The sequence below is a fragment of the Mauremys mutica genome, chromosome 15, assembly GCF_020497125.1.
Source record: "Mauremys mutica isolate MM-2020 ecotype Southern chromosome 15, ASM2049712v1, whole genome shotgun sequence".
NCBI classification, from domain to species: Eukaryota; Metazoa; Chordata; order Testudines; family Geoemydidae; genus Mauremys; species Mauremys mutica.
In genome coordinates this window covers 13,305,603-13,315,584 of record NC_059086.1, presented here as the reverse complement: position 1 = coordinate 13,315,584, position 9,982 = coordinate 13,305,603, and positions in this window count along the sequence as shown.

Here is a 9,982-nt window from a genome sequence, read left to right as displayed (position 1 = left end):
ATTCGGCCCTTAAGTTTCTACAGAAAAAGTTCCCTCTGCATCTATGTTCCTGCTTCTGTGTATGTGCACTGCAGCTTCCCTCTAGGCTGCCGGGTGGTGATCTCTGGCATAAACCTGAAAGCAATTCACAAACCCGGGGAAGATAGGCAGCTGACCACCTATGTTGTGTGCAGGGCCTAATTGGGTATGTGTGCTGAGAGGCTGCCTATTAGATTGGGTCACTCACACAAAATAGCCACTGGGGTAGAAGGAGGACAACCCTCATTCTTAAGTTTGCGCTTTGTCTCTCTCTGTGGCCCAAAAGGCTCTTTAAGATTTGAATGATGGAGAGTGAGAAAAAGAAAGCATGGAAGATTGATAATGACTCCATAGTCTGCGGGTTAGCTCACTGGTTAGATCACTCTGGCAGGATATGGGAGACTCAGGAACCAGTTCTCCTGCTCCAATAACTCATTATTTATCTACAGTGGAACAGCTTCAACGGGAGAGCTTGACTATCCTGTAGCCCAGTGATTAGCGCACTCCCTGAAAGGCAGCAGAGCACTATTCAAATAATTTCTACCTCTCAGAAGAAGCGGTACCTAAACCAGGAGTCTCCCTGCTCATCAGGCTGGCTTTTGTGTAAGGCTCCTATCACTCTTCATTCAGTATATAGGAGATTAGGTGCTGAACTCCAAGTCTGGGTATTACAATGATTTTACAGGGTATCTGAACATCACATCACCTAACTCCTTTTGTGCATTCAGGCCTCACTCACTGGGATGTTTAAGGAGCAAATACAGAAACTGGGATCCACTTCTAAGTGAAAATGTGGCTCTCAGTGCTAGCGACTGTTCATTATTAGCAGCAATAGGTTCCTTTTTCAACTGCTCTGACGGATTTGTAAAACTCCACTTTTGGAGTCCCCTCCTGACATCTTTTCCCTCAGGCTTCTTCACTTTTCCCTAGGATAACACAGCTCAGGGAACAGCCCTCCATCTACATGCCTCCCTCCTGTAATTCAGCTACACAGAAAGTCATTCCCCTGACTAGAAAGAGGAAACCTCCTGTTTGTTCATACATCATGGGAATCCTAAAAACCCCTCTGAAATGGGTTTCATTAGTGAGGGTTGGTGATTTGAGCTGGCTGGGAATTTATGAACAAAGTGTTTTTTGTGCTTATTGAAGAAATGCCATTTTCTCAAAAATGAAACTGTGTATAGGAAAAGCTAGATTGTGATTAAACTTTTGCTGGGTAGGTTACTGAAGTCCAGGATGGACTTTCTGTTAAATAATACCCATCACAAATTAGGTACTAGCCCCATGTCACACTCTCTTGAGCAGCTCAGAACTGTAGTGCCCATCTCAGGGCTGACAGTCAGAAAACAAAGGCACATACCCCAAACTGATGGGAGGTTCTATAATTAGTTTTCACCAAGCCATTAACAAATCTAAACTCCTGGATCACTATACCAGTCTTACAATGGAGACACAGACAGTCCCCTTAGCTTCTCCAGATGTTGTATCCTTGGGGACAACAGGTTTAGGAAGAAATCACTGGAGACCAGAGAGCCTTAAAAAGCCTTAAAAAGCAACCATTGATTTTCACACACTCAACTAACTAAACCAGCCCAAACTGGCTGGGCTATCCTCTAATAATCTAAGTCAGTTGCCATAGCAACAACAAGGTGCTATTACCACGACAATCAAATGCACAACATATTCCTCCCCTCTTAATAAGAACATCCCATAAATAAAACAAACACTAAACTAGAGAAGGAGGGTAGACTGCCTCCATTCCTGGCTAAACCCCAGGGATTATTTTGCCCCATAACCGTGGGTTTGTCCTAGCTAAAGATCCAGCCATTGAGGAGGTATTCTGTCTCTAGGTGGATTACGGCAAACTTCTGGTGTTGTTGCACCCGAAAGTACCTTGGGCGCAGGCCTGACAATGGGCTCAGGGTTTGTAGAGTGAACAGGTGAGGAGGTGGTATCAGCTAGTTCTGGGCAAGGGGGTATCTCAGCTGTCGGCAGTAATGGAGGAGAACAGTCAGGAACAGGTGATTCTTGATTTGGTGTCTCGCCAGAAGAGGTGAAGTCAGACAACTGAACTGAAGATGTGTCCTGAGAACTGGCACAACCTGGCAACAGCTGATCTACATGTCACCACCAGGTGACAATCTCTGTAGTCTTAACTGTGTAGGAAACAGGTCCTGTTTGAGCGATGATCGTGGCAGGGACCCATTTAGCTCCAGAAGTATAATTCTGAGCCAAAACTGGCTGTCTCGAGCTAAAGGTTCGGTCTTTTGCTCCGGGTGCCCGTCTGATGACTTGATCTTGCTGCTGACATTGCACAATTTGTCAGGGTTCGGAAGGTTTCAGCAGATCAAAGCAAGTGCGCAGCTGTCGTCTCATCAATGGAAAGGCCGGGGATGCCTTGGTCTAGCATGAGGTGTGTTTCTGTAGGAAAGTAAGAAGGTGAACAGACGCTTTTGAATGGAGTGTTGTCCCCATGCCAGTTTCAAAGCTTGTTTCATTGTCTGCACAAATCTTTCAGATAATCCATTGGTGGATAGATGATATGGTGCTGAAGTGATGTGGTGTATCCCATTTGCCTTCATAAAATTTCGAAACTCCTGAGAGATGAACTGCGGTCCATTGTCACTCACAAGTTGTTCTGGCAGACCGAAACGACAAGAGTCCTCGTAGTTTTTGGATAGTACTCTGCAGTAGTGGACTGCATTATAGAGACTTCTGGCCATTTAGAATGGGCATCTACCACCACCAAGAACATGCTTCATTTAAGGGAGCCAGCGAAGTCAACGTGAATAAGTTGCCACGGGTTTTCAGGCCAGTCCCATGGGTGTAGGGGCACCCACTGGGGTGCATTCGTGACACCGTGACATGACATACAAGCTCTTGCCTTCTCTTCAATAGCACTGTCCAATCCAGGCCACCAAAAATAGCTTTCTGCAATTTCCTTCATGCGCACTATTCCACAGTGACTGGAATGCAGCTGTTCTAACATCTGTGATCTCAGTGGTGGTGGGATACTGACACATCTCCCCCACAACAAACAACCAGATTGGATTGATAACTCCGTCCGCCTGGACATGTAAGTAACAAGGTCGGGTGAGACTGGAGAGGTCCATAACTTGGGATAATACTGGGTCAACACGAGTTGCCTACTTTATCTTAGTTTTTATTGCCTTAAGTGGAAGATGCTGTAGCTTTTCTTTATACATAGTCCAGCTGCACCAGTGTCTAGTTCCATAAGTATAGGTTTGCCATCCAACAATGGGGTTACCCAGTATTCATGTGAGCCCACTGCCAAAGACAAAATGTGCAGTGGCACTTCTTCTTGCGATGAGGTGTCACCATGGTCATCCTGGGACTGCTCTAGGATATGCACCCTAGGGGATGCACCAATGTATTCCATCTCCTTTGTAGCCAGTTCCATGGAGACTGCAATATCAACAGCCTTCTGTAAAGTAAGCTGAGCCTCTGTCAATAGGCACTTCTACATAACTTCACTGTACAGGCCACACACTAACCTGTCACGCAGGGAATCATTTAACATCTCCTTAAATTCACAGTGTTCTGCTAGCTTTTTAAAAGTTGCTACAAATTGTACAACTGTTTCATCTTCTTTTTGGTCTCTTTTTTGGAACCTATATCTTTCAGCAATTACCAGTGGTTTTGGGGAAAAATGGGACCCCAGGATTTCCACAATGTTACTGTAAGATTTGGTCTCAGGCTTAACAGGGTGTAGTAAGCTGAATAGCAGGGAGTAGGTTTTAGCCCCTACAAAACTTAAGAATATTGGCACCTTCTTCACTTCTGTAATGTCATTTGCAATAACAAAGAGCTCAAAACACTCATGCCATAAACACAGTTAAGGGTTAATTCCTCTTTTACCTGTAAGGGGTTAAAAAGTTCACATAACCTACCTGACACCTGACCAAAGGGACCAATGGGGGGAGAAGATGCTTTCAAGGAGGGAGGAGAGAAAAAGTCTTTGTCTGTTCTATGTGTGCTTTTGCTGGTCAAAAATCCAGAAACCAGCCATCTAACATTTTTTAAGAGTAGTAAGGATTTAAAGAAGAAATGTATTAAATTACTTTTATTTCTATTTGTAATTTCTTTTGCAAAATAGAGGTAGAATCAAATTGGGTTTTTGTGTAACTTTAAAGTTTTGCCCAGAGGATAATCCTCTGTGTTTTAAATCTGTTGTCTGTAAAATTATCTTGCTTTCTTATCTCACAAAGGTATTCCTTTCACCATTTTTTTTCTCTAATTAAAAGTCTTCTTTTAAAAACCTAATTAATTTTTCCTTGTTTTAAGATCCAAGGGTTCTTGGATCGGTGTTCACCAGGAAATTGGTGAAGACATTCTCCCAAGTCTACCCAGGAAAGGGTTTATAGGGACTCGGGAGGGGGGAATGTGAGGAAAGGCAAAGTTCCAAGTGGCTCTCCCCTAAACGTTTGTTTAAATTGCTTGGTGGTGGCAGTTACTGTAACCTAAGCTGGTAAATAAGCGTAGAGAAGTCGTTCACGCAGGTCCCCACATATGTACCCTAAAGTTCAGAGTGGGGAAGAAACCTTAACAGCTCATTATACACATGCCATTGCACTATATTCTCCTCAAAAGGTTCCAGTGGCCCTGTAAGTGTAGCCATGGTTTTAGTTTCAGGTTTCACAGTCAGTGCCAACAAGCAGCAGCTAAAAGAGTTTGCTAGTTTTTTTTCTTTACCTTGACTTCTATTTTCTTTTGTTGCTGGGGCACCATCCCCACTTTGTTGTATCCTTGGGGGCAGCAGGTTTAGGAAGAAATCACTGTAGACCAGAGAGCTATAAGCCTTTAAAAGCAACCATTTATTTTCCCACACTGAACTAACTAAACCAGCCAAAACTGGCTGGGCTATTCCCTAATAATCTAACTCAGTTGCCATAGCAACAACAAGGTGCTATTACCACGACAACCAAATACACAACACCAGACTATCTTGCCACCCAGACAAACTGAACTTTGTGATAAAAAGGTTACTTAAACCTAAAATCACACTACATCAGATTTCATTCAGTCCCAAAAGACCAATCACTTACGCCAGGCTAATTGATAGTCCAGATCTTACAACAAAGACAAAGTTGGTAGCCAATTCTATAGTAAACTAATTACAGTTTTATTAGATAGAAAAGGAAGTGAGAGGTATTGAGAAGTTAAAGCAGTTCAGATATAACAACAGGTGTGTCACAGTCTATAAAACTAAGTCATAGGAGAGATGTAGTAATCTACCAGTTTCCCAAAAGTCTTTTCACAGTACCCAGATTGTCTCTGGGGATCTCTGCTTTGCATCTGGTACACTCCCTGTAAGAGTCCAAACAGTCCAGAGATAAAGGATCTTTCTTTGAATCCATATTTATAGAAGAAAAGCTGACAGTCTGTCTACCCACGTGGGTTTTCCCTTTGATGATGATGAGTGAGGAATACACTTAGCGTTTTGTCTTCTGACCACCATGCATAATGGCTGCTTGCTTTGAAATTAGCACTTTCTGTTAAAGACTTTAACTCATAGAATCATAGACATCAGGGTTGGAAGAGACATCAGGAGGTCAACTAGTCCACCCCCCTGCTCAAAGTATGACCAGCACTAACTAAATCATCCCAGCTAGAGCTTTCTCAAGCTGGGCCTTAAAAACCTGTAAGGATAGAAATTCCACCACCTCCCTACATTCCACACATTCCAGTGCTTCACCACCCTCCTAGTGAAATACTTTTTTCAAAATATCCAACCTAGACTTCCCCAACTGCAACTTCAGACCATTGCTCCTTGTTCTGTCACCCGAGCTCTTTGAAATCCCCCTTTAGATAGTTGAAGGCTGCTATCAAATCCCCTCCACTCCTCTTCTGAAGACTAAATAAGCCCAGTTCCCTCAGCCTCTCCTCATAAATCATTGACCCCAGCCCCCTAATCATTTTTGTTGCCCTCCACTGGGCTCTCTCCAGTTTGTCCACATCTCTTCTGTGGTGGGAGGCCCAAAACTGGACGCAAGTCCTTCGTTAGCATTTTACAGGATTTCTTTGATGGGTTATTTAGTCAGAGGGGTATGAACAATGTAAATGTTTGCTATTACGTTATGACAGCAACAGACAAGTAAAAACAATACAGGTAACATTCCACTAGGTTTCATGAAGTTTAAACATCTGAATACATTCTTACATTTGCACTCATTTTGATCTATACTAATACACAAGTGTGCTGACTTGAATACACTCTGACATGACCTGATCTGTCAGCATCAAACCCCCATACCTGGGAAACTACTCGATGATGTGAATGATGCAGGTTCAAATCGCTCCTCTAAATAAGACTTGAACCTGGGTTTTGTTACATCCCAGGTAACTGCGTTATTTAATGCTGGCTGAGTTTCTCCCTCTGGTATGTCTCTTTGTCTCTGGCTTTTGGGGAACAGTGGAAAGATCTCAATTTAATCCAAATGTGGGACATGACATTGTTTTGAAATCTCCAACATTTTTGCAGGAAGGGAAGTATGTTTCCTGCCAAGCTATGGTGGTGCTAGTGATTTCATGACAGTCCTGACTTGCAGGTGATGGGTCTGAGCTGTGGGAGGGGGTGACCCCTCATATGGACTCTGAGGAGATTTTCCTTCACATTTAGGGGATGAATCCTCAATAAGGGCAGGCCCCAGGAACCCATCTTAATGATACTGTGCCCCTCCCTTCCTGCTCTCTCCGCATCCCCCAGAGCATTCAGATGTCACTCTGCTCAGGCAGGGCTTTTGCTCTGTCAGTGTGTTGCCCCTGAGGGCAGCTACATGCTCTGAAGGGGCCTGGCTCAGAGGGCGAGCAGATCCTGCCCAGCGTGGGCCACCCAATAATGAGGGTCCCATATAACCCCACTAGTGGCTCAGCCCAGCAAGCTGCTGGCAGCAGAGGCGATAGGCCTGGCCAGAGCCCCCAAAAGATGTACTAGAGAAGAGGGTTCTAATAACATTATCTACCCTCAAAAAGAACTTCCCCCCAATCTTTCACCCTGGGGAATTTGTACCCCATAATCTCTCCCCAGGCGGGAATAATGTATTCCTGGTTGAAATGTCCCCATAATCTACTCTCCAGAGGTATTACACTCCATAATCTGTCCCTTAGGAGAGATTGCACCCCATAAGGTGCTGATAGGGAATTATCCCTCCAAATTTGCCCCTCTAGGGGACTTACATTCCACAATTTGTTCCTGACACAACTGCACCTCAAAATACCTCTGCCCCTTGACCCACCCAGTTTGAATACAAGAGCAACAAATATCCTTCAAGATGGACTTTGCTCAGGACAGTTTATTTGAATACACAAAAGAACGGAAGGAAGTTGGTATAATTGAAAAGCCAGGGTGCAGGAATCTAAATGGTAACCGTGTTAGCCAAAAGGGCTTGTTTCCCCCTGGAGCTTACCTAATTACACCAAGGAGGCACGGAGACTGAGAAGACAAGTACCATTTTCTTTATTGATCGATCAGCTGAGCGGGTGCTCCTCTCGGCTAGTGCCAAAGAAAGAGACACACCTTTCATGGCCAAGCGGCCTACCTTTATAGCCGGTAACAAACAACTTAGCCTACGTTTGTCTACGTCATTTGGTTGACCTATAGACCCTGTACATGTATCTATTAGGGGATAATTGGATATGCAGGATACATATATCATTTTGTGGGGGCTACAAGATACATACAGCTGTTGAGGATACATTTGTCATTCTGAAGGGGAAACAAGATACACCCGTCGACCCTTTGTGCTATATACTTTGGAAACATTCATGGGAACACAGCTGCATATACTGGGGAGCCAACATATACTTGGGGAGCCAAATAAAACTGATAAGCAAAATAGCTGACATAGGTAAATACACGGCCTTCAGTCTAATGAGTTCTGTAAGCTTTCCAACACAGTTTGGACAAGCATAGCATAACTTTGGTTCACTCAGGCCTAATACAAAAATTTTCCAACAACCGTATACAGCTACCATGATCCTGTATTATCCAAATGGATTATTTTAGGTTGTATTTGTTGGACAGCTGATGTTCACATTGATTTTAAAGCACCAGGTATGTTTGAATTGTTTCAGTTGCATTTAAATAAGCAGCTTTGGATTCTTCTTAGAGGAAAATTCATGTATGTGACTGGGCCAAGGTCACCCAGGAGAGCAGCAGAACTGGGAACAGAAACCAGATCTCCTGAACCCCAGTCCAAAGATCTATTCACTAGGCAATACTGCCTCTCTCTTGGTATCTGGTTCATATAAAATATATATTTTATCATTGTATATATATAATTCCAATTATAAGGAGAAGTATTATACTCTCTTTTGTCCTCCAGCTGTAGAATAGTTTTGTTTTTGTTTATTTAAGAACATGATGAACTGGGAAAGTGTTTTGGAGACACAAGGGGACTCTCCTTCTTGAGAAAGTTCCTAACTAAACTACTGTATGCGTAGTGTGTACCTCGATAGCATTCATCACCATGTATTTTTGACAGGTTTCCATGCCCCTGTTAGTGCTTGGGGGATGCCCTCCATTCTCATTTCTGTTGGTGTTGAGGTTTGGTGCCATTGGCGATTTTGAATTTTTTTTATTATTACTATTTTATGTTTCAATAGGGGGAATGTTGTGTGCCTGTGCTTTGATATATTTGGTTGATTATTTAGAGAAAAAGTTGAAAGACTAGAGTGAGAAAATAAAGATTTTTGTTATTAAAGGGTTAGTTTGAAAGAATAGAGGTAAATTACAGAAAAGAAAGATTTTTGGTTAGGTTTAGTAGGGAGAGATGATTTTAAAGGCCTAGTTTGGCATGTTATTAAAGAATAGAAATAGAGAACTTAAAGAAAAATAAAGATTTTTGTTTTTAAAGGGTTAGTTTGAACAAATAGAGGCAAGCTATTAAAGAAAAGAAAGATTTTTGTTTAGGTTTAATAAGAGCTAGTTTGGCATGTTATTGAAGAATAAAAAATTTAGATAAATTTAAAAGGTGTATTAAATAAAACTGTAGGTTAAGCAAAGAGCATTTAAAAGAGTTAAATAAAAGAGATAAATATAAAGATAGGTTAAAATACATATGGCAAAAAAGGGGAATTTACTAATGAAAAGACTGTTTAGTAAGCATATGGTAAAAATATAAAGTTTGGTTAATAAAGAAATATTTAAAATATTAAATATAAGGGTAGGTTAAGAAAAGAGCATTTAAAATCATTGAATAAATGAGAAACATATAAAGATAGGTTAAAAGAGAGAACATGGCAGGACCAAGGAAAAGAAATCCCCTTTGCAAAGGGCTAAGATGGAGAGCATGTGGCTAAGTCTCAGAGAGAGATCTTACCTTTGCTACTGTTCCTGGGAAAGAGGGAGCTCCCAAGGCTCACCACCCCTCAGGCTAGTTATCTCCACCTTTGGATCGGACCAATCAAATGCTGTTCTACAGCTGTGTCATAGAATATATTTTCCTGAATCAATCCTATAGTCCCAAGATTTTTAAACAAAAGCCATCTCCCTCCCCTTCCCTCCTCTCACTACTCCCTCCCACCTTAAACTGCCTTATTCTTATTTAAAAAAAAACAACAGACTCCATGCATCATTTCCACCATGTAGCACTTTTACATAAGTGCTTTAATAAAGGTTATAGGCCTTAAGTAACAAGCAGTTTTAAAAAGTTTTTCCCTATGCTTTTGGTGAGGACAATTTGAAGCTGCAGCAAAAGCAGCTTTGTTAGCCAGTGAATTGGAGATAAAGAAGGCTGTTAGATGTCCAGAAGGTAGAGATAAGAAGTTTGTTTCTTTTTAAACTTTTGAACAAAAGCAAGTAAAAGTTATATTAAATTTTGTAAAGGAATGAAGCTCTAATTTTATAATCACTTGAAAAGACAAGCCTACTTGAAGAAACAGCCATTTCTTTATAGGCGTTTTAATTAAAAATGAGCATGCAGAAACACCCCAGGGTTAAAAC